The following is a 27865-nucleotide window of genomic DNA, read 5'->3' on the forward strand; positions in this document are numbered from 1 at the left end:
AAGGATCCGGATATATGTAGGGATCCGTACCATATTGTATGAATCTGTACATCCGTATTGTACGGATCTGTAGTGTACGGAACTTCTTTTGGATTTCAAAAAAAACCCTGCGGGAGGAGCCTTATATTTTTGCCTGGCTGGGTTTAGTTTGGGGGCCTTATTTTTGTCACGTGACACATCCAACCCTATGTGTCGTTGGACAAGCTACAATGACTAGGGTTCAATTTAGTCAAGTTAGTCTAGAATAGGAAGTGATCTAGCACTTTTGTGAGTCTGTTCACAGGCTATCCATGACCAGACACTTAGAGTAGATGCATATCCTCTTGTTGCACACAACATGACCATCAGATTTCAGTCAAAACCCATCAGGAGTATTTTTACAGTTCATAAACTTATTTTCCCTATTTTTGACATTTTTCACTTGTTATTTTTAAGTGACTTTTGTTGGAAAGTAGATAGGGCAATTTTGCTAAGCTTGTATAAGTAGAAACCTAGCGCTAGCACTTTTAGGTAGAAGAGGCAGCAGGAGCACCTTGCTCAGCAGGCAACTTCTCAGCAAAACCCCACAGAGGCCTAGCGTTTTGCAAGAGACTACAACACCTAGACTTTTTGGACCAAATTAGCCAGCTTTTTTGATCTTACAGATTCTTGGCGACAGCAAGAAGCAGCAAACTCTCCAGCGTTAGCAGATTTCCACCGCAAGGACAAAGATTAGCCCTAGCATTTTTGCAGATCTTCGCGGTGAAAACCCCACAAGCATCAGTGTTTTCAGTTTTCAGCATTCAGTACCCACAATAGAACCCCCGAGCCTCATAGATCTCACCTTCCCACAGCAGATCCTCGCGGCACGATCAGATCCTCGTAGTTTGCAGATTCAGCCCAGAAAATGCAGATTTCAGCATCTATTTTTTCAGTGCATCGTCGTCACAGACATAGAGTCAAAATTCAGTAGATAAAGATTTTCATATTTCAGCCCGTAGCGGAATGGATACTTCGCTTGGAGGTGATGAGCATGAGAGATGTGAAGAAGAATTTTTCCCACCAAGAGGTTTTTGCAACCCTCCCCCTTCCCCATCTACGACAAGGATTGCACTAACTCCTATAGAGAAGTTGCCGCATTTGTTTTATGGACAGGAAGTTAGAACACGAAGAAAGAAGGGCAGCCATAGATCATGACTACGAAGAAAGAAAAGCAAAAATTGAGTGTAAATACGAAGACACAATGGCAGCCATAGTGCATGAGCGCGAAGAAAGAGAAGCCAAATTTGATCGCGAGAACAAAGAAAGACAAGCAGAAATGGATCGCAAGAACAAAGCAAGAAAAGCAATGAACGATCGACAAATGAAAGAGATGTTGCAACTCTTTTCTCAAGTGCAGGCACAGATGCAAGAGATTCGGATTCCTTGGGTTTGTTTTTCTTCATGCTTTTGTTGGTGGAGCCTTTCCCTCAATGCCTGAGCTTCTTCCATTGTCCTCCTTGCATGAGTAATGGGAATAGCTTCTGCCACGTGCACAGTTTTATTTCTTGATCGTGTATATCCTAGAGTGTATTGGTTGTCGGCCTCCTCCCATGAAGACTGGTACTCTGAAGGAGCGTCTCTCTGTTGGGACCCAGCTTCCTGGCTTCTCTGAGTATCTGACTCCATCTTTTCGTTGTCCGAATCTTTTAAAATTGAGCTTTGCCTCGTCTACTTTACTTCTGGTTTTGACCTGGTGGAAGGTCTTGCCACAGGTCTTACTGCTCATTTAGATCTGTGGATCAAATCTATCTGCGCTTCGGTTGGTGGTAGATCATCGATCATTCCAATGCCTGATAGGCAATACGCGTCAGCATTGGTCCCGCGTTCATGTAGGCTTTGCTTCTTTGGCTCCCCTTTAGGTTTGCTTCGACAATGTTGTCAAGAAGATAATTGTCGAAGTCGCAACTGACCACTCTTCCCTCTGCTAAGCCCATTTCCATTACCACTGCCATGTGCAACAATGGTTCTGTATATCTGAATGCTTTTTGCGCTTTGAAGTGTTGCAATATAAGGCGCAATGGCAATTCAATTTCTGAGTATATCAAATCCCGACACGTCAACTTGTGGCCTCGTTGCTTCACGAAGGCTTTATCATTATCTATTGTCTTTGTCTTTTGCAAGAGATTGTGTGTCCCTTGTTGTAGGTGGAGGACTTCATTGATAATTTCTGATGTGATCTTTACCTTACCTATTGTCCCATCCTTGTCGATTAGAGTTGCTTCCCCATTGTACTGAATTGAACTTATGAGCTCATGAGCTCCTCTGAAGTCCGTTCCCCAAGGAGGAAATCGTAAGAAGGTGTCTAACTGTAGGTACCTACCCCCTGCTTGCACTTCTAGTTTTTGGTGCAGTGTCCACATTTCCCATGGAAAGATAGTGGCCTTTACTATTTCTTCGTCTACGGATTGAAACCTTCCGATGAAGATGTTAACCGGAATTGCTTTAGTACCTATTCGGTGGTGTGAGATTTCTCATTTGAGAAGATATCTGATATCTGTTATCTCATAAGGTGCAGCATTCCACTCCCTTTTGCTTTCCTTTGAGGCATTGTGCGGTCAATTTTAACATTGAAAATAGGTTTTAGCCATTGATCAGAACTGTCAGAAAGTGTAAACTTGACCATAAAATGAAAAATGAGCATAACTTTGTCAAAACTACCCCAAATTTGACCAAATTTCACCAGAGCATCTAGGATTACTATAGGCACAAGCATGTAATGTAACAGATGAATTTTGGCAAAAAGGAACATGGATTGTGATTCATGTTGGGAAGAATTTTGAAATTCTAACTAGGGGAAGTTGTTCCTGGGCATATGGAGATGCTACTATGCAATTTTGGATGGATTTAGAGTTGAGGGTACATGGATCGCGATCCATCTTGGGCAACATTTTGGAAATCTGATGATACCATCTGGTAGAGTTCATCTAGATGATGCCTTGGTCCAAAAATTTTGGGATTTGGATCAATGGTTTGACACTTGGGCTAAATTTTGAAAATCTTTTGCAGACTTAGAGATTTTTGGCATTTTGAAGTGGATTTTGGGATTGAAATGGCTTGAAACTCCATGGCTTGGCTTTCTTGAACATAGTAGATCAGAAGGCATGGTTTTTTCTTTGATTGGGCAAAAAGGTACATGGATCGCGATCCATGTTGGGCAGAATGTGGATACAATTCCTTTGCACATATGTCCCCATAGGTCTTCCTTATACACTGGTGAAACATTTTCAAATTTGTACATGTTTTTCCTTAGTTTGCCCCATTTTCTAGTTGATGGCCATGTTTTTCCATTTTGACCATATCTGTTTCTTGCTATCATTATTGGGCACATGTTTTCCTTGATATCTATCATTGTTGTATTATTGTCCTTCTTTCAGTCTTTTAAACATCATCCTACTCTGACAAACAATCTGACAAACACTCTGACATTCACAAAATTCCGCCATTGCTACAAACTTCAGTACCGACTTACAAACAGACTCTGAGAAGACTCACTGCCTCCTTTATGCATTCAGAATAAGACATTTACGAGAATACAGAATGAGAGAAAAGACAACAGTGTCGACCAAACATTTGTCAATCCCTTAATCCCACAAGAATCCGCCATTACATCTTCTTCCACATCGTAACTGAAAAACTGCCTATTGACGAACACTTCTTGACATAAAATAAACCATCCCTACACTTAAGATCCCAAAAGACACACCCCATATTAAGGTTCATTACATAGTCACTTTCAAAGTCAAAATCCTACTCTACCGAGGTGTAGCCTTAACACTTGGCACAGCCCGGTGGCTTGAGCCATAGGCTGACCTCGGACCCATGATCCCTTGATCCATGTTCAGCCACTTTGATTTTATGCATCCAGTCCCTGCTTCTGCTCCACTGCAACAATTGCATCCTCTACTACAGGTAACTGTACTTCCATCGGTTTTGCATCCACACCACAAGAAGTGAACCTTCTGCTACTGTCTCCATGCTACCCTCAGGTTGTTCCTGCTCATTTGTAACTTGTGGTCCCTTTTGAACACTTATATGCTACTCCATCAGCTACTTGCAGATTGATTCCAATTGCAATTCCAACTCAACATTCCGCTCATGCAGCGCGACATTCTCCTCATGGACCTTATGCTCTCTAGCAGCTTCAAGCCATGACTTGTACCTATCAATCGGCTTCTCCATGTGCTCTTGAAAAAGCCCTGCTACTTGGTGCCACAATTCCTTGGTGTAATCAAACACCTCTTTCTTCAAAACATCCACATCTGCATCAGAGATCAAAACCCCTATGACACCCTGGCCATCCAAAGTGGCCCTCTCCAAATCCACCAATGGAGTTAACCTATTCATCAAGAAATTTTTATCTTCAATAAGATGTGCAATCTTATCCTCCACTTCATGAAACTTTGTGTAGTTTCTGCCATCTCAGAAATCCGATTACGCATACCCGCGCTGACCCGAGCTAACTCCTCCTGTAATAATGTCTTCTCCTTCAATACTTCATCCACCCGGCTCTACAATTGACCGACTTCACACTCCAAGCTATCAATGTGTTCCCCCTCTGCCTTTTGAATCTCGAGGGTGAGGATCATGCCCTCCTGATTGCAGATAAACCGATTCAAGTCCGACAGACTCTAAACAGCATCTTGAACTGAGAACACCCCATCTACTTTAACACTTGCAGGTTTAGCAAAAGGGGTTGTTTTAAAGGCCTGTGTCAGCGGGGTTTGTTCCCCTGAACCCTCGCGAGCTTTCCGCAAAAACAGAGCTATAGTACGGCTCTTGGTGTCAACCTTTTGCAATCCTATCCTAGAAGGGAAAAGAGTGACCTTCCCTAATGACTACACCTTCTCATCTGTGCCAACTGCTAACTTACTTCCTTGGGCCAATGCAGATTTAAGCCTGTCCCCACTAGGCATATCCCAATCCAACTTTCGACGCTTTGCTTCCCCCAAACTCTGCATATCTGGACTCTTAACGAAGCTCGGTGGTGTGGGTGTGAGAGGTACCTGCAGCACATAGGAGAAAATTGCCTGCTGCAAGTAAGGAGCTACCTTGGAAATAGACGGTGACCTCCTTTTATCCCTTGGCTCTGAAAGCTGCAGCCTGTCAAAAATGAAGGATGCCCAATCCACCTTCTACCCTCGCTCTGCATGATGAATTGGAGCAAACGCCTCTTTGGACATATATGTGACTTCTGCCAGCAAACAAACCCTATCCAAATACCAAAATAGGTGAGTATTGCGGAGTTTGCCACAATTCCGCACCATACAGTAAGCTCTACTGCCTTCGGGCTGCCCAAATTCAGACCTCATCACCGCATCCGTCACCTTCTATGCCTTGTAAAACGGGTTGTGAGCAACCTTGAAAACCTCGGTCACCAACTTTGGGGAAATATCCTTTCCCTCTATAATACAGCAAGCATTTTCCCTAAGATGGCAAAGCTACGACTCTGCAAATTCATTCTTCTTCCAAAGAGCCCATGGTAAGCATGCATACTCATAAAGACCAACCCGGCGCAGCCATACCTCAATATCACGATCATGAACATCAAACATCTCGTCGACCTCCATCTCCTCCACAGCATCATCTCCATCGGATTCTGCCCCCTCAATGTCCTCCACACTCTGAACACTTTCTTTGCGGGGACGTAACAACTCCTCCATGGCCATCTTCATTGATCGGATCTACGTCATCTCTTCCTCACCTAGCTCCTATTGTTTAGGCGCTGCTGATTTTCTGAAGCTTTCAAAATACATGGCGTCGCAGGCAATAGGAAACGCACGCACAGTGGTAAAGCTCCTTTTGACAATGAATGCGGGATACATGCATGCAAAAATGAGTGTGGCCTTTCACCTCAAATCGGGCGCTGACCACCCCATGATGGTCCTTATTCTGAAAGTGTGTGTTAATTCCCCGCACATGTGTGGTGATTGGACCACTCACTTCAAGGGAATCTCTCTTAAAAACTTTTCACGTTGCAAAGTGGTGACCTCCTCGATGACATAACCCCTGGACAATACCGTCCAAGGCAATTCCGTTGTGGATATTTTCCAATTCCGCACTTTTGCCAAAACAAAATCCAACAACCATCTGCAACCTGAACCCACTATTGGACACTGTATGGCGGTCTATACTCCCCAAAGAGTCTGCCTTTAACTCCAACACTCGTTGTACCCATTTCACTCCAATTTCCTCAGCCTTGTTTACCATCCATCTCGAAATCTCAAGGACCTTGCCATAAAATTTCTTCATCTGAAAACCATTAACCAGTTTCACAACAGGTGTACCAAAAACATCCCTCAATCTGAATGTTCCTTGGCCTAATTCTTCGACAATTTGATAAGGCCCAAAGTATCTTAACTTCAGTTTTCCTCGGTGTGGTCCCAACTTGGAATTGTACATCACCCAATCACCCTTCTCAAAAAAATTGAACTTAACCTGCCTTGTCATCCAAGCTTGTTGTCGCTTTTGTCCAATATCCGCTGCATATGCACTATGAATTTGATCCTCTTCCAACTTCAACAACTTCCTCTGTCTATGCAACACAGAATCCTCAGGACTCAGCCTATGTTGAACTACCAACCTCAGACTTGGAATCACATACTCTATGGGAACAACAGCCTCAATCCCATAAACCAATTTGAAAGGTGTCATCCCTGTGGCAATCTTATATGCTGTTCGAAACGACCATAAAGCTGAATCCAATTTGTCATCCCAATCCTTTCTATTTTCTAAGACAATATTTTTTAGAATTCTCACTAGCACCTTATTTGTACTCTCAGCTTGACCATTAGCCTGTGGATGATATGGGGTTGACTTCTTGTGCAAAATTATATGTGTAGCTGTCAACTCTACAATTACTGAATTCAAAAAATGCACACCCTGATTTGACACCAACTCAATGGGACATCCAAATCTCGTCATAATATTTGTATACAAAAATCTAGCAACACTTGCTGCTTTATTATCCCTCAAAGATACTGCTTCCACCCATTTGGTAGCATAGTCTGTTGCAACCAAAATGTATCTTGCTCTTGTTCTGCTAGCTTTTGGTGAGATTGGCCCAACAAAATCTAATCCCCACTTTTGAAATGGTTCAAGAGGTAAAACTGGGTGATCGTGCATCCTATCCATTGAAGTAGGTTGGACAATCTTTTGACATTGCAAACATCCCCTTGCAAACTGATGTGCATCCTTAACCAACAATGGCCACCACAAGCCAGCTTGCATGATCTTTCTCCCTGTTATTTCTCCAGAAAAATGCCCTCCTACTGTCCCATAATGGGCTTCCTATAAAAACGCTTTCTGCTCCTCATCAGGCACACATATCCTGATGATCTGATCTGCTCCCTTTTTATACAATGCTCCAGCAATAATAAGAAATGGCCTACTCCTCAATGCAAACTTCTTCCTTTGATCTAATGAAATATTAGAAGGCAACACTCCATCTGTCAAAAGCTACAACATCTGGTTATACCAATTGTCAAAATACTGCCCCTATCCAGAAAACAAATCCGCATCGGGCAACTGATCTGACACTCCTGGTGTCTCCTCAAATGCTCCAATCTGCTAAGATAATCCACCACTGCATGCTGATTTCTTGGTGTATGCAACACTGTATAATCAAACTCTTGCAACAACAGTATCCATCAGGCAAGTCTACCCTCCAACTTTGGCTTCTTAACCAAGAAGATAAGTGCTTGATGGTCCACATGGAAGACCACTTTATTCCCCAACAAGTAATGTCGAAATTTCTCCAAAGCAAACTGCATCCCTAAAGCCTCACGCTCTGTAACAGTATAGTTCTTCTCAGCCGGTTTCAACATCCGACTTGCATAATATACTGGTCTGAACCATCGGCTGATCTTCTCTTGCATCAGCACTGCTCCGACTGCAGTATCCAATGCATCAACAAACACATGGAAAGGCAACTGCCAATCTGGAGGTTGAATAATAGGTGATACCACCAACATCTTTTTCAAACACTGAAAAGCCTTTTCCTGAGCATCTCCCCAGATAAATCAACATCTTTCTTTGTCAAATGAGTCAAAGGTGCACTGACATCTGCCAAATACCTCAAATTCCGATTATGCCACTTAATCTGTCCCATCAACCTGGAAATCTCCTTCACATTAACAGGTGCTACTACCTTCTGAATTGCACTGAACTTGTCTGAATCTATGGAAATCCCTTCTAAAGAAATGATATTCCCTAACAATTTCCCTCTTTGGACTGCAATTGCACACTTATATGGATTCAAAGACATCCAAAACAAACGGCACCTTTCTAAACATTTCCTCAAATATTCCAAATGGTTAATCTTCTCACCAAATACCAAAAAATTATCCATAAAAATCCTCATGAAATTTGTCAAATAGGGTTCAAATGTTTTAAATGCTGCTTTGGAGTAAGAAGGGGGTCCATTCTTCAATCCAAAACTCATCACTTTGTATGCAAAAGCTCCCCACTCAGTAATAAATGTTGTCTTACCTACATCCTCATATGCCATCCGAATCTGGTTATACCCTGAAAATTCATCAAGAAAACTGTACATCTCATGTCCTGCTACATCATCTAAGATTGAATCCACAAATGGAAATGGGAATGGATCAGCAATGGTTGCTGCATTCAGCTTCCTGTAATCCACACAAACACGGATCTTCCCGGACTTCTTGGGAACCACCACTATAGGTGTCAACCATTCTGCTTGATCAATTGGAACTATAAATCCCACTTGGAGAAGCTTGTCCAACTCCTCTTTAACCTGCTTAGTATAATTTGGGTTCATTCTATATCTCTGCTGAACTGGAATTGCATCCTCCCTCAAATTGATTCTGTGCTTATACACGGCCGGATCCATGCCCTTCAAATCATAATAATCCCAAGCAAAAACATCAATAAACTCTATCAACAACTGCTTCAATTCTTCCTTAAATGCATCATCCAAATGAACACTTATTTTGACAATTTTTGGACTCCCTTGAGATCCCAAATCAAGATCCTGCAATTCATCCTCCTTGACTCTGGAAACCCTCTCCATCAATTTATCATAAATAAACTCTACTCTGAGGATTGCCTCCTTGGGTGCAATATCCCCTTCGGAATTATTATGGTCCTTTTTTGCACTATTGTGACCAATTTGTGACTCTTTCTCTGACTTCAGATCTGCATCTGCTGCTTCTAACTTATTAATTGACTTCTTCAACTCTCCATGCTTCACATACTTCTCTACAATCTTCACAACATCCACTTCAAACACTGGAACCACGATAGGATTAGCCTCTATAAAACATGCTTCCTCATCATCTTCAACTTCCTCAGCTAAATTTATAGTTTGAGCCAACATTGGTTTCACCGATGTCAACAACGGCTTCTTGGAACTCATCGGAATCCCCATTGACTTTTTGCCCTTTTTCAAAATGACCTCATTATTTTCCCAATCATGTTTAAGCTTTGCTGACTTAAACCATGGTCTACCCAACAACATAGAATAAGAATTACCAGCATCTTGCATCTTCAGCACCACAAAATTGGCAGTAAAAGACAATCCATGCACTTTAAGAGTTTGACGTCTCAACATTCCAATAGGTTGCACTCTACGTTGGTCCGCCATCCGCACTTGAAATGGTGCAGGCTCCAACTTCACATTTGTCATCTTCTGAAATTCAGTTTTCGACAGAATATTCACCCCGGATCCACCATCCAACATAACTTCTGGAAACACACCGCCATCAAACTCGAGCCGCACAGTTGGTAGAGTGAAATTCACATCATCTGGATTGATTTGATAACCCCCAATTAAATTCTCCAATGCTTTTGAAGTCATGGGGACTTTTGTCATCCTGGTTGCAGAATAAAACCGATCTTGGAAAATTCGTACCAACAAAAGCAATTGATCCAATGTAAAGTGCATAGGCATTAGGAAGGGAATGGGGTGTAGGAGGGCCTCTTTATTTTCCATGGGATTAAAAATGGGGTTAGGGGCTGGGCTAATGGGTGGATGCCATGTGGACAAAAATGGTGGGTGTGGCAGGTTTGGTCAAACTTGTACTCTTTCATAAAATATAAAGAGAGAAACTCTTATAAATGATAAAAATAGAGCCTTTTTCTAAAATATTGGGGTGAAAACCAATCTTTTCTCTCTCTAGAGGCTGTCAATTTGTTTTTCCCACTCTCTTAATATATGGTCTCTTCAAAAACGTGTTGAACATTCTCTCTCTCTCTCTCTCTCTCTCTCTCTCTCTCTCTCTCTCTCTCTCTCTCTACTGTACCATCTATCACTTCTCTCTATACTGTACTATCTCTCTCTACTGTACCATTTCTCACATCTCCTCTCTCTACTGTCCCATCTCTCACTTCTCCTCTCCATTCTTCTCTCTCTTCTCTATCAGTACCATCTCTCACTTCTCCTCTCACTTTTCCCTCCCAAAAACCTCTGCAGCAGAGTTTTGAACCTCTTTTCCCTCCTCAAGCTTGCAACATTCTTCTCAAGGTTGCTACATTCTTCTCAAGAGTGCAGCTTGCTCCTCAAGCTTGCAACTTACCCCTCAAGCTTGCACTTGCTCCTCAAGGTAAAGATTTCCATTGCTCTGTAAGTTTCTTACACATTGCTATCTATAACTGAGTTTGCAGCATATATTTTGTTTAAATCTACCATTTCTCTTTCTCTTTGAAGCTGGAGTATCCCACTCAAGCTTTTCCCAACTTGCAAGTTTTATATCATAGTAGTAAGTGATGTGTGTTAGTTGTGTCCATATTTTTCATTGGTGTTCATCGATTAACAATAAGTGTTGTGTGCAGGTTGTGCCATTATTTTCCATGTCATCATTAGGTTCTCGACAACCCAGGAGTGCTATTGACTCCATGTCATGCAACAATGTTCAAGATGACAGTGGGTGCTGGGTGACGGCAGAGTTCAAACGGTTGATGTGGGTGACAATGCAACCCAGCTCAAGAGGCGCACACAAGGTCTCCAGGAGACACATGGCTTCTCAGGCACACCATTGGAAGGGAAGAATAATGGAGTTTAAACAACTCCAAAGTGGTAAGCGGCTTGCAAAGGTTCAACATGTGTATGTGGCTTCACAACTGAAGTTAACGACAACGTTGACTCCACCAAGGTTTCCAGCAAATTGTAAGTTCACACCACTGTCAAAGTCTTAGATTTTCTTGATTATCGATTTTTGCTGCGTAATTTGCTTTGTTGTTTTAAGATTTCTTTGATTGTGTAATGTTTACAGATGTCTTTCCATCCGATTTGTAGAGTGGGAGCCAATAGAGTCCTTCACAGGAACTTTTGAGGCCATCCATGTTGAGCTTGGTAAGTTGCTCTATGCTGGTTGTTCCTCCTCTGAGTTTGCATCACAAAACATTTTTTTTTACGACCATACTTACATCACACCTACAAGAAATGGGTATGGCAATTTTTCTCCGGTTAACTTGCCAACTTTGCAGAGTTTCGAATGGCCTAAGCCAGATAATGCTTTAATAGCAACAACCAAAAGGAGAATCGAGATGGATGTGCATGCAGCAAGGAAGTGCACCTATGGTTCTCATAAAGAAACTTTGACATGGTTTATGTCACTTCATATGTTTGTACATATTTTCTGTTTGCAGAGTGTTCACAGGACACCAACAATGTGGACCTGCAAAGGGGGAGATGCAATATCTGCTTTTCTTGCAGCTGGATGGGAAATGAAAGTGTTCAACCATCAAGGAGATAGAATCAATTTGTCTATAATTGTGGAGAATGTGTTCTTCAGATACCATATCGCAAAGCAAAGCTTATCAATGGCTTTTCCATACAGAAGATGGAAGTTGACGAAGGGAGAATGGGAAGCACTAGACTCTGACGTTGCAGTTAGAGAATCCATTGACCTGCAAATATGTCTCCATGATGATACAGTGCATGACATCTTAGTGAATAACGATTGGCATCTCAGTCATCTTCGCGAGTATCTTAATCTTAGATATTCCTTGCTAGAGCCATATCTCTTTGTAATCAACCAGAAAGTTATACGTTCTAGAAAAGAGAAGAGCTTTTTATGTGAGAACATCACATTTCCACGATGTATTTCTGTAAAACCTTGTAATTGATAAAAGATTATGATTCTATTAATGATTTTGGCGTTTTGAATTTTATCTCTGTGTAAAATCTTATGTCCAACGTTATGAGTGAAATGCCATTTCAGTGATTTGGAATGCAAGTGCTTTCCAATCACGTTTATTAAGTAAAAGTATACTTTTAAGTTATTTTTATAATTTTTTTAAATTTTTAAAAAAGTGACTTTCAGTATATAAGTGACTTTATAAGTTTTTAAAAGCTTTTATAACATTCACAAAACTCAGACTCTTTGCTCTCAAGCTCTCTCTGTCTGCTCTCTATCTATTTTCTTCGCGAAAAAAACCATAGCCACAGCTAGTGACGCACTTCTCTCACAATTGGAAAAGATAGGACTTGCAGATCGAGCACACGATCTAATTAATGTCTTTGAAGGCTTCATCGACATACAAGCCACAACAAATCTTCATGGGGAAGCATTCCAGAGCTTCCTTGACTACATGGCACAACACATCGAAGAATATGCCATAGTCTTTGAGGGTGCTAGTGGAGTTCCTCAAGCACCTCTACGCCACCGACAAAAACTTTCGCTATCGATTGTTGCGATTCACTAAAGGGCTCACTGATCGGGATTACAGGATAGAGGATGAGGAAGACCTCATGGACCTGGGCATGGGAAACATCGGCACTCAATTCATCTCATGGGACATGGTTTTAGTTTTGCTTGTGCTTGAAGGTACTGACAAGGGAAAATCAAAAGAAAAAGCGAGTAAGAAACCAACGGTGACTCTTGTTGAGGAGTCAAATGAAGTTATCGAGGAGGTGGATGAGCAGGCGGAGGCATCAATGGCACTTGTCCTATTACAAGAGCCCAGTACAACTGAGAAGGATGATAGAATGATTGAGGGAGATGACGTGTTGGAAGAAGTGCCGGAGCTACAAATTCTTTCTCTCCATGCAGTGGTCGTCGATGGTCGTCACTTCCTATTTCTTGATGACATTGCCAAAACATTGGGACTTAGAGAAGACGAGTCCCTCTCTGTGCTAGCTATCTATGCAGAGATGAAGGATCCTAGTGGAAAGCAAGAGAAGACAGAATTTGAAATTGACTTTGAAGATCAAAGTATTTTAGACGGCCTCTCATTCTTTCCCACTGAGAATGAACAAACATTGGTGTAGACCGTCGCTTCAACACTTGTAGAGATCAAATCGTGTGCCTCTTTCTATGAAAGCGTTCCTGAGAGTGCTTTTCAACCGCACAAACCTTTGATCTCTACGGGAAAATATGATCGCTCTAGCATCGACCTTACCAAAAAATCACTTAAAGAGATGGATGAAGAGACAGAGGTAAACTTATTATAACTTGATTATTTGTGTACAATTCATTACAACAAGAGTTTAAATTTATAAATTGTTTTGCAAACTGCATATCATGTTGATAAATTTGCAATGCGAACTGGTGGTTCCCAGAGCAACCCTACAGGCAGAGATAGCTCTTTGTGGCACTACCTGAGCCACTTGGGCCCCTCAATTATTAGAGTTGTATACACGGGCTTCTCCAAGCATGGTACAGCGGAGCTCCTCAAGTGCAAAGCTTTGAGTGCCATCCTTGCTGAAGACTCTCTCACTTTAAACGCCCATAAATGTATATTGGTCGATAGAGAGGCTGCTTTGTATGCATTTACAGGCAAGCACTCTGGATCCATCCTTTCCCACTGTGCTTTAAGCTTAGGTCAAGGAATTACAAACCCAGACCAAATTGTAAAGACATTTGATGTCGATTCAGCCCCTCCTGCAATTCCTACCGATGTAATTTGTCAAGAAATGCATAAACCATGATGTAATATCTCTTGTAATAAAAAAAGTTTTGTTTTTTGAAGTGTTCTATCACGTCTGGTGTACTGGTATTATGCAGGCAATGTCTACATAGCATTTTCCATTTTTATTCATTTTTTAGTTTTTTTGAGCAGTAGGAGGGGTGTATACAGGTGTACTAGCATGAAAGTGAAAAAAAAAATTAAAAAAAAGCCATGTGCGCCACAGCGCGCACAGAACTGTTTTGACCTGGTCAAAACAGCTCTGTGCGCGCCGTGGCGCACAGGGCTTTTTTTTTTTTTTTAATCACTTTCATGCTAGTACACCTCCTTTCATGCCAAAACAGTGTTTTAGCACCATTCTGCATGGTTTGGAACACTGTTTTGGCAGCTTTCAAAAAAAAAATCCACTGTTGAGCATTTGTCGAAATGAACAGTTAACAAATAACAACTTAAAATTGTTGAAGTTCTCACGACATAGTTTAAAATTACTCAAGACACTGATACAAAATCTGATCATTGGTATTGATTCAAAAGATTACAAAATCTCAGTAGAGCCACAAATGTGATAAAAAGGTTACATGGGATAAACTAGTTCTTATATAAACAGGCCTCATCTCTCAATCTAATTGCTAATGCTAAGTCCGTCACTTTGAGGGTGACTCTCTTGGCATGCACCATACAGGACACGCCGTCATTGAAGAGTTGCACCAAAATGTCTTCCGCTTCGTCCTGTAGTGCCAAGAGTGCTCTGCCTTGGAGTCGAGTGACAGAGTCACTACACTCTTCCATAATTTCTCTAACAACACGCGAAAAAGCTGCTTTTGGTATGATTGGATCAGTAGATTTTTGATAATTTCTAATTTCCCTCAAGGCCACCGTTCCTGGCTTCCATCTTCTTTTCTTCTGTGCCACAGGTGGTGGAGGGGGAGCTGGTAGTCTGGCCCATTGAGGAGGGTCATTTCTAAACTTTTCTCTCCTCTTTGCTTGAGTTTGTTGCTCTTCAGCTATGAGATTGTCCTTCTTTCTCTTTGGACATTTCTTAGCTCTCTGAGGTCCTTTGAGTGGCCGAGAGCTGCCAGCCTATGCCTGCTGTGTTGTTGTGGCTCTCTCTTCAACTTCTCTTCTCTCTGATTCGGCCCGTGCTTGAAGGTTTGCCAAATGAGCTCTCTCAGCCTCGGCTCTCTCCCATTCTTCCACCTCTCGTCTTCTTGATTCGTCCTTTTCTTTGCTCTCAGCTTCTTTGGCAGCTCTTTCTTTTTCCTGGCGTGCCTCTTCCTTTCTTTTCTTGGCAGCCCGTATATCCTTCTCTGGTGTTTTTCTTTTTGCGCACTGTTTGAAACGCATCTTTATTGGTGGATTTCGCGAGGTTGCTTGAGCAACAGGTGTAGGAACAACAGGTGGAACCTGCTCATTTTGTAGTGGCTCACGGTTGATCTCACAGATTGGTGGAGGATCCGGCAAAGTTGTGCGGTGGGCTTGATGTAACGGTGGAAGATCCCCAAAAATTTGGCACATGGTAGTTTGATCATCTGGAATAGAAGGGTTTGGAGGTTGGATGGGCTCTGTGACTGGTTGTGGTGTTGGGTTATCGTCATGCGATTACGGCGCGGGATTCGATGTGGCAATGGTTTCCTCGTGTGAAGCAGATGGTTGGGGAGGTTGCATGTTATCTAGATGGGCTTCTGGCATTGGATTTGAAGATGTGGGCTGTGTATGCGATGCGGGTTGGGATTGGGATGTGGTAGTGGTTTCTTCTTGTGCATGAGATGGTTGAGGAGGTTGTGTGGCATTTGGAGATGGTTGTGATGTTGGATTTGAAGCTAGGGATTGTGTATCAAGTGAGGGCGCTGAATCTGTTGTGTTGTGAGTGGCGGTGGTGTCATCGACGTGCATACTGATTTTCTCTTGAGTAAGTTCCGTCGTGATCAAGATATGAGTGCGTGCTCGCTTTGGCTCGAGTGGATCTTCTAGAATGTGCGAATGAGAAATGAACTTTAAAAAGTGAGTTTTGACTTAAATAGGCCCAAAAATCTTTAAAAAATTAAAAACTTAAAAAATGATTAAAATTTTAAATAAACTCATAATTGAAAGAGAATTCACACACGGGTCAAAAACAAAGTGTCGACAATTGATTAACGTCAAAATCCGAGGTTACAACAAATGTTTTTGGTGATCAAAAATTTATTTATTTTGCACCCAACGTCTGCCATCTCTTCGCCTTGTTGCCAACCATCGACGGAAGCGATCTTTTGCTATTGAAGCATGGTATGAATTTGATCGCCTAATGTTAATAACTTTTTCTATTCTGCATTTCAAATTCCTTTGTACTCTTGGCTTTTTTCTCTGTCTCCCTACCAAAACTCTGTAAAACCAATTGAACATTTCATGTAACGCATTGCTTTTTTTTTCCACCTCCATGACGTGTATTCTTAAAATACACCGCTTTTGCCTGATAGTGTGAGTGCTCCATTCCTTGGCTACTCCAGATGCCCAAAGAACCAAAAGTGTCGAGAAAAAATGCACTATGTGCAAAAAGAATATGCTGAAAAATACAAGCTTTTTTTCAATGATATTGTAACGCTGATTGTAAAGACAAAATGAAACTTACCATGTAATGTGTTATGTGTGTTTCTCCCCAAGAATCAACCATTTGCGAAGTGAAGCTGTTGATCACAAACTTCAAAGTGGATATCTCATCAGAAGTCACCTTTGCTTTTTCAACTAGACGAAAAATATCATCGACAGATTGCCACACACGAGCACGCTTAATTCCAAGAGCAACATCGTTCCCTTTGTATGTGGTAATGTCACACACTTTTTTCCACAATTGAAACTCAGTTTGACTTTGATAAGCCGAATAATCTGATAGCAAATGCCGAGCTTTGCTACCACCCATACATATTTTATTGGGTCTATCTTGTGTACTACCAGATGTCTTTTTGTCTTTGGATAGCTCAACTGCACCACCATGTAGACCAACACTTGATAAAATAGACTCAAGTTCCTTTATGCACTCTTCTCTTCTTTCTGCAGGCTCCATGTTCCAAGCATAATTGATATGTAACATTAGTAACTTGTCAAGAATTCGCAGACGAGCATGAAGGGTGCAAACATGCACATTAATAAGTGTGCAAACATGCACATTAATGAGTGGAATTGGTAAAATAGGATCCCAATTGGGATCATCCATGTCTCGATTAGGGGGTACACTTTGATCACAACTAAGAATACCTTGGAACCACTGTTGTAGTGATTTACTTATTGTTTGTGTATTAGACACACCTTTCACAGAGTTGGCTGCAACTTTCCCACTCTTTCCCTTACTGCTCTTTGATTTGCTGACTTTGACAACCTTGCTCTCGGTTCCCATGGACACTTTACTATGGCAGCAATAAATGCATGGAAAGAGTGTCATTGCACCATGTTTGCAACCTAACATGCACTTAAGAGTTTTCAAATCTCCTGCCAAATGCCACTCAACTTGGAACGAACCCAAGTCTGAAACCTGCAATCTTTGTCCTTCTTGTTGTTGCCGAATGATGTCAACAATTGGCGTATGATTGAAATACCACTTCAAGGACTCATGTGTTTCTTTTGGGAGATGAAAAGCAGCCAACCACCAGATATTCTTCTCTGATTGAACACCTAAACACGTGTTTCCCTTCTCATTGTCATTTAACTCGACATCGACACCTACCAAGGCCATGTTCATCATTGTAACGCTTACCCTTTCGAGCCGCTGACCTTTAACAATCTGACACTCATCTAGTTTCATAACAAAAATTACTTTGCCACCATACTCTTCTTGTGTCAACCCGTAAAATCTGATCATTGACTCCTGGAGTTTCAACAAGTCGACATACACATTGTTGAATTCGTTGTAGTGAAAGGATTTCCCATCTTCTAATGTCATGACATCCTTGACACATTGAAATCCACCTAACAAACTTGCAACATCATTGTTGGCGCATCGTTTGGCAATGCTAACACTGTAAGGTGTTGGTAGCAATCTGAAAAGACCTTTTTCTCTGTGTCCTATTGTTACAATTTTATACAAAGCTTCATAAGCTTTGAAACTTATTCTTGCACTGTCACACACCTCCATCATTTCCTGAGGTGACACGATACTTTTTAACTCACTGAAATATTTTTGACGCAGAATTTTGGCAATGCTAACATTGGATGGATCGTCCAATAACTCCACCAACTCCTTTGGTTTGATGATATGTTGCAATAATGTACGTCTGGTTGTATCGATATCAGAATCGATTCCCATCATTTGTCGAGCCAAATTTCTGCATATGGAAACATAATTATAACAACCTGCAAAAAAAGTGTAAAAGCAAAAGATGGAGTTCAAATCCTTACCTAGTTTGTCGTATTCGTTTTTTTCGAGCTCCACCATTTGAAGATAGCGTAGACATTGCTTGTCTCTTTCGCTTACGAATGTAGTAGCCGAGGGGAATGTGTGTGAGATGATCTATTCTCCGACGCATATTACGTGCAGTGTGTTGAAGTTGAACGTAGTTATCCAATCGACGCTCTTGCTCTGTTTTTTGTTGCTGTAGCTTTTTATTAAGTTGGATTATCTCAGCGTTCAGCTGCTTCATTTTGTCATTGGGTTCTCCCCTGATTCGTTGAATGTCCATCATGTGCTTTTCTTGCACTGTTGATGAGGCAACAAAGAGCTGCTTTCTTGCTTCTCTTTCATTGAATAAAGCCGAATGTAACCTCCAGCAGTATCCCCACAGCCCATCTCTTCCATCTCCAATAAAATGCAAAACGTCAGTGACATTGCGAAAGGGTGGTGCTGCATTGGTTATAGGATCAAACGGGTAAATGTGACCATCAACCCATAAGTTGATTGCTTTGCATCCACTACTTCGTAGCTGATCTGCAGCAGTGGGGTTAGAAGTTCCAAGGCGTACAGTAGCATATTCCTGCTCTAAATCGGCGTTTAAGCGATATCGTTTTGGCTTATTGGTAATATCTTGCAGTGGAGGGAGATTACTTGCCATTGGTGCTAAATAAACAAGTAAGCAAGAGGGATAATGTGTAATGGTGAAGGTTACAAGCAGTACAAGCACAGAGAGCTGGCTATGGAGGGATAGGAGATAGGAAAAAGCTCTCAGAGTTGACATAAAGGGATTTTGTTTTGGAGGGAAGAGAGAGGGGGAGTACAACTCAATATTTTTCAAATTCAAATAGTTGAAGAATAAAATGCAGCTGCACACAAAGGTAATGGAGTTCTCCATTGCTCTCACAGAGAGTAGGAGGGTGAAAAGCATGAGGGGGAAAGAGAGAGAGAGAGAGAGAGAGAGAGAGAGAGAGAGAGAGTAGAGAGGTAGAGAAAGAAAAAGAAAGTGAGAGGAAGTGGGAGAGAGGGAAAGCAATAAATGAAGAGAGTGTGGAAGAGAGAGAAAATCTACAGCTTTGGAGAATCTGCACTTTTTGTCAGATGTACAGCAAAGAATGTTCTTTCATTGATTTGAAGAAGGAAGAGAGAAAGGAAAAGAGGAAGAGAGAGAGAGAGAGAGAGAGAGAGAGAGAGGGCTGCACGTTTTAGAGAGAGAATGTAGTGAGAGAATGTGTAAAATCTCTTTTTTTGACTATGAAAAGGTTGAAAAGTACTTCTCTTTATGATATCTAAGTGAGAGAGAGAGAGTGATTTATATGCTAGAGAGAGAGAGAGAAGTGTGGGAAAAGACATTTTAAAATTCAGTTACCCACCTCTTTTTTTAGTGAAAATATATAGAAATGTCATTTTTAAAAATCTCAGCACCCTTTATTTTAAGCTTGGTCAAACTTGGTTTAAGCTTTAAGCATTTTCTTAAACTGCCAAATAAAGAGGCCCTCCTATACCCCATTCACTTCCTAATGAGTATTTAGCAGTTCTTCAAACAATGCTACTGACGGTAATTCAAAATTGACCACTTTTTGCATCGGCTTTTGCACCTTTTTAGAAATTGTCTCATTAGGACCCAACTTCTGAACTTCCTCTTCTGCTTCATCTCTTACATCTCTTTGCTCCTCCCAATCCAAAGGTGGTTTAAGACATACTTTGGAATGTGTAATTGCCAAGCTATCTAAATCTTCCCACATATCATTTGAAGGACTACATTCAAAAGGAAAATCTACCGAAACTGTATTTGCTTCGTGATCCGGAAGAACCTCAACACCAACTAAATTGCTCTGAGCCTCTTCCTTTGTTGCTACCTGTTGTGCGGGTGGTGCAGGCAACTATGGTACCTGCACATTCCCTATTTGCGGATTCCACCCTAGTGGATTCCAATTTTGTAGTTGTTGCCACCCCTGTGGCTTCTGCCACTTTTGTTGCTGATTCCAATTTCCTCCCCATGGCCTAAATTTCTGATATCCTCCAAACCTTGGTCAAAATCCTTGATTGAAATTTCCCTGAAATGGTCGATTTTGATTAAAAGGTGGTCTCCATCCCGAGAATGGTTGCTAATTTCTCTGCCATCCCATATTATTAAATACCTCCTGTTTTCCACCTGTATCCGGAAAGACTCCACTGGCTTGTGCCAAATTTTGCTGAATCTACTGCTAAATCCTCTCTGGGATTGGACTTCCCTGTTTAATACCCTTCACTTTATTAAGCACATCGTTTGGTGTCTTCTCCTTTTGGAATCTGTTCAAAAATGTATTTCTCAATGCATCATAATCCACAAAATGTCCCACATCGAAATTACTCAACCACTGCATGGCTTTCCCCTCCAACGTCGGTTGGAATTGTCACATTTTGGCTACTGCATCATATACTCTGTCAAATCCTCTGGCCTGTCGCAAATTGAGCTACGTGGCAATCAGGGTCCTGTTTGGATTTCCCTGAGAAGGTCCCGAATTTGACGCGTAAATCTGCTATAGCCACTGCCGCCATATTCCTTTGCAGATTTGGACATAACTGCCCTGCTGAGGATGATGATGATGATCCCAGTATTAATGGTTGTCGTGGAATATTTCCGCCAATTCCCAGAGGGTCATATTCTAATCTTCTTCGTGTTAGAAACAATTGCTGCAACACTTCACCTCCAACATACCCTGGGTCTAATGGCCTATTCTCCCCAGCTTCATTGAAAACTCCCCCATACTGCTCAATGACCTCTAAATCCTCTGTACTCGGCTCTGATGCTTCCTCCCAATTGTCAACTTGGACACCTCTGTCTTCACGATTCTCCTGACCCGCTTCATGATGTTCCTCCTGTTGCTGCAACTCCCGCTGCCTAACAGCCAACCTTGTTAAATAAGAATGTGATGGCTGGGGTAAATTATTCAGAACTGATTACCCAATGGAACTTGACCTCCTCAAACCAAACTGTCACAATAACTGCCAATACCTTTTCAATTCCACTTCATCCTGGCACTCCACCTTCTCACAGAAGAGAGTAACTTCGTCCATGAACACACGTCACCAACACCGTGATCACCAGTGTATTATTGTCCTTCTCTCACTCTTTTAAACATCATCCTAATCTGAAAACAAACACTCTGACATTCACAAAATTCTTCCATTGCTACAAACTTCAGTACCGACTTACAAACAGACTCTAAGAAGACTCACTGCCTCCTTTATGCATTCTGAATAAGACATTTACAAGAATACAGAACAAGAGAAAAGACAACAGTGTCGACCAAACATTTGTCATTCCCTTAATCCCACATGAATCCGCCATTAGATCTTCGTCCACATCGTAACTGAAAAACTGCCTATTGCCGAACACTTCTTGACATAAAATAAAACATCCCTACACTTAAGATCCCAAAATACACACCCCATATTAAGGTTCATTACATAGTCACTTTTAAAGTCAAAATCCTACTCCGCCGAGGTGTAGCCTTAACAATTGTCTTGATTCTCGATGATTTAGGTTTGTAGTTCACAGCATTGCCTAGCTCCCTGTCAAATTCCACCAAAATTTGAATCCTTTTGAGGAGACACATTGATTCCGGAAATTTTCACCATTTTGCAAGTAATCCTTTGCTTGGTTTTGATCCTACAACCATCCTTAAGTTACATTTCCTTGTTGATAAGCTCCAAGGAGAGTGAAGTCTCCCATTTGGCTTAAGCAGCTATTTGAAAACTTGTCAAAAACTTTGTTTTTAGCCCTTCTTCATAAGTTCTGCTAGCATCCCATCACTTGTCCTCTCCCTGAGTTTTTATTGGAATCCTACCCTTTGCTCCTTGAAAAAATAGCCAAAAGACCATTTGCAGACTGAAGGAAGAAAACCAGGAGGATTTGATGATCTTAAGAGTAATTTTTTTGATTATTTTTACAGCACCAGTACTATTTTTGCATTCTCCAGCTAGTGAGCCACTCCTGCCCTGATTTTGGCAACAAGAAACATGGATCGCGATCCATGTTGGGATGCATTTTGAAAATCCAGTTATAGGAGTTTGTTCCTGGCCATCTATGGGAGCTCCTATACAATTTTCTCTGATTTTAGGATTTGAGGAACATGGATCGCAATCCATGTTCCACCACCTTTTGCTGCTGTTTTTGTCCTGCCTGATTTTGTGAGCTATTTGGGGTCTACTGGTGAAAGATTTTTGGTTTTTGATGAGTTTTGGGATTCCCCATTGGCCCTGTTAGTTTGCCGATTTTGTGACTTTGTACTGCTCTGATTTGTTGTTTTGGCAATGTTGATGCAATATGGGACATAGACACATGCTCTTGCAAGGTTAATGATCATACCTATCAAATTTGATGTAGTAAGATCCATCGAGGTGGTCGCAGCCGGCAAAAACAAATCCGGAAACTCTATGCTCCTGTGGCTCTCTCTCTCTTTGAATGCAAATGAGCTTATGTTGCCCCATTTGACTATATGTTCCTAGTCTACCCAAAATGCCCCGTTTATACTTACGTCCATTGGTCATATCTTGTTTTTTATATCACCTGTGGTTCAAACTGCTCATCATTATGACACTCGGTTGACAAATTGCATTCGATCTACAATTTTGATCCTTTAGAAATTGGCTCAAAGTCCATCTTCTGTCGAATCTTTCCATATTTTCCATGTTCAAAGTCCTTGCTTTGACATTTCGGTGTTTTCTTTCAAAAGTCAATTCCGACTTTCCTGGCTCGACTTATCAATTTTTATTGATTATCTGTCGTTTTTTTGCTTTTTTGTAAAAGAAATTTATTTACAATTATTATTAGTTGTCCAAACATTAGTGTAAACTCCCTTACATACATATTCTTATCCGAGTAATAGATGGTGACGGTATGGCTCATGAATATGCTGGCTAAGGGTTTATAAGGCTCTGAAAAACTTGTTTCAAAGAAAAAGAAAGGAAAGGAAAGGAAAAGAAAAGAAATAATATGATAACAATACTATATACAAATGATAATCTTGCCGCATTTCCCCCCCTTCCTAGAGCGGGTCTTCCCAGACGAACATGTGTTAGAGTGCATGGGAACAAAGCACGTGTCTATGCATAGCCGTATAGTGTGGCTCTATGATGCGGATGGAGGATATACATGGGAAACAAAATGCTGTGTAAGAGAGAGGTGATGAACAATATGTTCAGTGGCTGCTAGTAGTGAGGTCACATTGAAGCTGCGCAGTCCGAATAATTGCAAGCCATGATTTCTTAATTGCACCTATGGTAGTCATTCAAATCATAAAACAATGCAATAAAATCCACATTTATTAGGAAAAAGTGACCAATTTAGAAAACAACCTTGAAAAAAGCTTCAAATCCATCTGGCAATTTGAACTCTTCAACCTCCAACCTTCTTATTATCAACAAAGCTTCATCATGCATGTGAGCCCAATAAACTTCTTTTCTAATGTAAGCCCTAAAGTGCTTCACATCACCAAAGTGGGAAAGGACTGGATCTTTGGACTTTGTAAGACTCATCATCTCCAATATATATTTTTTCCTTCATTATAGACCAAAATATATCAAAACCTTAAACACCATCTTATATAAGTATATTCATATACCATTCATGTAGAAATTTTTTGCTCAAGTAGAAATTTAACTCTCTTTTAATGTCACTATTTTCATTAGAATTGAAAAACATAAACAAAAAACTAGTAAAAAAGTAATGAAAATTGTGATACCTTTCAGAAGGTAGTTTTGAGGAGCACAATGCATTTAACTTGTCTCGTGTGATTTTTACCATGGATGGATCATCCCACTTCACATCAAAGAGCAACTCAAAAAATTCCTCTCCATGAACTGGATTGGCAATTGTCAAAAACTTATAACCTCTATCCTTCAATCGAGCTTCTTCTTGTTTAGTTGCCTTTTGCAATCGCCTTTCAAACTCCACCTTATCTAATCCAAGAGCTTTCAATTTTTTAGTTTCCTTTGAAATAAATGCATTAAAATCATCCTACATAACCACAACTACATTCAATGAATGAATCATAAACAATCTTAAAAATATATATATAGTTAATACTCAATTCAACAATTCACCTTCCAAACTAGTTAAGAAATCAACACACGAGGAGAATTATACCAAGGAGAAACTCCTTGATATAATCTACTCTCAACTACCATCTCTATCTCAGCCCACTTTCTGTCCTCTTGAGTGAGACGTGCAAGAATGCTCTCTTTATTGGCGATACCAGATTTTTGGAACATGTATATCTCATGCCCAAGATTTGGTTTCACTATTGATTGTGAAATGCTACAATAAATATATAAACAAATGAAAAATAATATTTTAAAGCGAAATTAATTTAGAAATACAAAAAGACCACAAATTTACAACTTACACATTAGTGGTGTCAAGAGCAAGCAATAGTTCGGCCTCTTCTTTTTTTTCTACTTCCAAAAATTGGCATCTCACACTCACATGATATTCCTCATTATCATGCCATACTTGACAAAAGAACACCAAATTAGCCAAAAAGAAGGTACAACTAAATCTAGCAAACAATTAGTGCATCGATGTTAATTCTTACCTTCTTTTATGCGTCGCATCCATGTTTTCAGCCGATGGTTTCCATCCCATACCAAAAACAGACGCCCTCGAAGCTCTTGCCACTCCTTATTGAGCTGATTATCAAATGAAACACTCTTAGCTTGCCAAATAGGATCCCAACTACCTTCCACAAGAGGAGTGACAGGCATGTAAGAGCCGAAGGAATCTTTCACCGACACCAAAAAAGATCCCATTGTATCCAAGTAAGCAACATTGTCAAAACTAGGAATCAACCAAGATGCAGAATCTGTAGCCACTCGTACAGCTTCATGACCAACCCAACGACATAAAGGTATAAGTGGAGGGTTGCTTCTTCGTTTTAAGTAAAATTGACTTAACACATCCTTCATAATCCCCAACGGGATTTTTTTCCCCAAGTGTCGAGAATGTTGGGCCACATCATCCTCACCTATCCCATTAGACTCTGTTAAATCTTCATCTTCAACATCCTCACCTGTTTCAACCTCCACTGTCAGCTCTCGAGACTCATCTCCTTTTACATCATCCCCACTCTCCAAATGGTTAGAACCTTCCTCCACGGCAGCTTCATCATCAACAAAGATGCATTTCCTATGTCTCTTTCCCCCTCGTTTAAAATGAGGACTACGAGTAGCAATTGCATGAGAAGATGCCTCTTCATCGATTGGATGCCTTCTCTTGGAAGGACCAGATCTCAAGGTCATGCATGGAGAATCAAACGTTCTCTTGATTGACTTGCTGCCTCGTCTTTTGGGAGCCATAAATGTCTACATCAATAAAGATTTGAAAAAGCATTATACATCATCATCATCATTCAAACAATAGCTTTAATCTGCACCACTTGTTAATAACACATTTAAGTGAACTTCCATTGCATCTGAAAAGCTACGGCCTAAAGTTGTTTGAACTTGATAGAGTGTACCAAATTTGCTCCAGATGCCGATCTCCAAATTTGTTGCCCGCTCTTCAGATTTGTCCGCTGCAGTGCTAAAATAAAACCTAAGTTTAGTGTAATCCCACATACAAATTTTGAAATTTACCTCTAAAGTTTATATCTGAAGATGAGAAAACCTACAAAATGCTGAAAAAATTAGTGTAATTTGATGTAAAAACCTTCAAATTTTTGTCAATGTACCTCTATTGTTTCTAGTTTGCCAAGTTTTTGAAAAAAAAAATCGAGCACTAGTCCGCTGTCCAAATATGTATGTTGTCTCTCTCTCTCTCTCTCTCTCTCTCTCTCTCACACACACACACACACACGTAATCTAGCTCTTGTAGGCAAGTAGATTGCGTCATTTGTGCTACTCTGCTGGGATGATAGACTGGATGAGACCGCAAACAGCGTGGCACGTATTTAAGCTAATGCTGGAACATGGCATTGCTCCATGTGATTGGACCTTTTAGATCATGATCCAAGCTTGCTACACCCTTATGGAGCAGGAAGAGCCTAGTTTCAATTATGGAATTCCTCAAGAACGTTGTCCACACAAGTGTCCACACAAGTTTTAATCATGGAATATCCACACAAGTGTCTATGTGAGTAGTGCCCTCGTGACCGTGTATGCTATGTTCGGGGATCTTGCTGAAGCGGCGTCTTTTGTAAGATGTACCATCGGGATGTTGTCTCATGGAATGCCATGCTTTCTGCAAATGTTGAGCAGGAAGAAGCAGAGAAGGCCCTGTTGTTATATAGCAAGATGCACGAGGAAGCAACAGTGAGGCCCAATAACATAACATTTGTTTATGCATGTCAAGTATGTTCCATACTTGCAGAGAAGCAATAGGCCACATTTGTTGACGGCTTTGTAGTCAAAGAGACTCCTCTCAAAGTTGGGAGAGCATTACATGTTGATGAAAACTCCATGGTGTGCACTGTGATCCCTTTGTGGGTAGTGTCCTTGTGGATATGTACAGTAAATGTGGGAGCATCTTGGAGGCGGAGACTATATTTGATGGGTTGTTCTATAAGAATACAGCACAGAACTTGTCATGTGTGTGCAGGTGAAAAATGCTGATTTTGAGCATGACCTTGACCTCTTTGTCAAGGTTACTCACAAGATGCTAATCTCTGTTTATGGCACTTAGAAGAGCAAATAAAACTGAGCAGTATACTTTCATTGCATTAAATGTCTACCAATATGCTCTTAACATGAATCCCAAGCCCTTCTATAACTCAAAATTCAGTCAAATAATTGCCAAAATACCTCCACTTTGCAGGTATGTTGTCCGTTTGCAGGTCTGTCCGCGCAGTTGAACTTCGAAGGTCTGTTGTTCGCCGGTGGCTAAATACTGCGCACTGGTCCGCTTGTGTTGAATACTGCCTATGTTGAATACTGCGCACTGGTCCGCCTGTCAAATGTTAAATGCTTGTTAAATGCTGTTAAATGCTGGTTAAATGCTGGTGCGCTTGTTAAATGTTGTCGCTGCAGGGATTAAGCATCAACCAAGTGAAGCTCCTCAACCGTCAGCGCGCGCGCTTACGATTGGGGAGCTCACGCATGAGTAGCTCACAATAAATTAATTTTCCCCTCCTCCTCCCCCGCACCCATGATCCCATAGCTCGGTAACCGTTAGCGCGCACGTTGACGGTTACCGAGTTGTGGGAGCATGGGTGCGGGGGAGGAGGAGGGGATTGTACCTTGTTTCACGGCTTCACTTCACGCAGGAGATGCAACAAGTCCACCAAGCAGGAGCTCCAAGCAAAGCACAACACACAAAAGTTGCCCTAGTATTAAAAATTACTTCAATTATGTGAGCTAAAAAAATACATTACACCTAATCAGTGTTCGGAAAAAATCATTTTCACAAACATACAAAAATCTCTCCAAGACAAATCTGCCAATGAAATTTTACATCACGAGCGAAATTTTCTCCTTCTTGCACTCCCCTCAACCGGCTACTTTGATAAGGCTAATCGGTGAAAAATAAGGGCAAACTTGATATTCTCACAGCTTTCAGGTCAAAATTTGAAGCTTCTGTCGGTGATCACACTAAAATATTGTGTAAACTTTTCGATGATTAAAGACATTTTA

General features: G+C 41.0%; 1 pseudogene; it reads right to left on the reverse strand.

Annotated features, from left to right (window-relative positions):
• Positions 1-5722: 5722 nt before the first annotated feature.
• On the reverse strand, positions 5723-6270 carry LOC147430013 (uncharacterized; annotated as a pseudogene).
• Positions 6271-27865: the final 21595 nt, after the last annotated feature.

Source organism: Adiantum capillus-veneris, chromosome 22 (genome assembly GCF_014529385.1).
Source record: "Adiantum capillus-veneris isolate H3 chromosome 22, ASM1452938v2, whole genome shotgun sequence".
Classification (NCBI taxonomy): Eukaryota; Viridiplantae; Streptophyta; class Polypodiopsida; order Polypodiales; family Pteridaceae; genus Adiantum; species Adiantum capillus-veneris.